This window comes from Chiloscyllium plagiosum, unplaced genomic scaffold (genome assembly GCF_004010195.1).
Source record: "Chiloscyllium plagiosum isolate BGI_BamShark_2017 unplaced genomic scaffold, ASM401019v2 scaf_6000, whole genome shotgun sequence".
Classification (NCBI taxonomy): Eukaryota; Metazoa; Chordata; class Chondrichthyes; order Orectolobiformes; family Hemiscylliidae; genus Chiloscyllium; species Chiloscyllium plagiosum.
The window spans coordinates 32,866-34,256 of NW_025215344.1; the positions used below are offsets into that span (position 1 = coordinate 32,866).

Genomic DNA, 1,391 nt, shown 5'->3' on the forward strand with positions numbered 1-1,391 from the left:
TGTGTCTATTCGTTCAGATCTCATCCTCTTCAGCCTCCTGAATCTTCTTCCTACCATTGTAACCCTCCCTGTTTAGAACACAGCACAGTTTCTCTTGTACACACATCTTTCTGGTGACCAAATCTTATTTATCCCTGTGTCACAAGTTATTGCCGATACTTTGACAATTCCAAAAAAAACTGTAATTGACTTTTTCCCAGAAATTGCTGTCACAGCCTAATTCACTGGTGTACAGTTTTAGTTAAACTCTGTCCCTTTCCCGTTCCCTTCTGCTTGTATTCAGTCACGTCCTTATGCTGTTCTGATGCTTCACCTTTTCTATTTGGATTTGGAAAGCTCCTTTCACCTGAACCCTGTCCCTGCATCCTCTCTGTCAGTTTAAAGCCCTGTCCATAAACCTACCGACATGATTGGCCAGGACACTACTCCCTGCAGTGTTGTTTTTATTTCACTCATGGGATGTTGCTGTCTCTGGCTGGCCAGCATTTCATGCCTGCCCTTGAGCTGAGTGGCTTGCCAGATCATTCCAGTGGGCAGTTGAGCGTCAACCTCCTTGCTCTGGGTCTGGATTTATATGTAGGCCAGACCGGCAGCACATAACAGATTTCCTTACTTAAAGGGTATTAAGCAGTCAGATGGATATCCCTGCTACCGGCATTAAATTCTGGATGAAGAGTCGAGTGAGAGTAACACTAGGCCATTGCCTCGCCCACTGATAGCTCCCTCATCCCTTAGTACTGCTCCCAGTGCACCTTCTTCCTAACCGTGGTTTGATCCTGATTTCTTCCTGCACTCTGGTGATATCACGCAGTCTCTCTCCATGTGATATCTGTAACCGTGAGGGTCTAATTGTTGCCGGTGACCGTACCTTTTGCAGCTACTCCAGATCCTGAGGCAACAGAATTCTCCACTCCAGAGAGACCGGCAGCACAAGCCAGGGATGGAGACTGGAATATTCCAGATCTCTGTGGGCCTCGGTGCCATTCTCCATGTGTAATCCTGACTGCATCAGTCCAATTTCCCATTCTGTTCATTTCTCTGTATCCTGTAGGTACTCAGGATGCTCCTGACTCAGCAGAACTCCCAATTCCTGTTTCCTTCATCACCACATTGAAGACAGTCGGTCAGCCAGAGAGATGGAGAGAGAGAGATCTCAAGCCTTCAATAAACCCTGCAGTGAGGTAAGATCACTCAGTGAACAGAGCAGAGTGTATTTAAGGGATCGAACTTTGGTCCAGAAGACATGACATAGATACAGTGTTGAAGAACGAACACAGAGCACGATGGTCCCAGGCTCAATCCCCACCATCTTGTTAATTTTCATCTCTGCTGTACTGAGCCTTCCTCTGACAATATAGGAAGTTGACAGTTATCAATCCAGGCCTGTGCTG

At 46.7% G+C, this 1,391-nt stretch overlaps 1 long non-coding RNA gene across 1 annotated transcript in view; it reads left to right on the forward strand.

Moving 5' to 3' along the window:
• The first annotated feature begins 1,129 nt into the window (after positions 1–1,129).
• The window catches only part of LOC122548293, a 24,386-nt gene continuing 24,124 nt past the window's right edge, over positions 1,130–1,391 (forward strand). The window contains exon 1 of the long non-coding RNA XR_006311205.1: positions 1,130–1,181. This is a non-coding gene — a long non-coding RNA (uncharacterized LOC122548293). The remainder of the gene's footprint in view (positions 1,182–1,391) is intronic.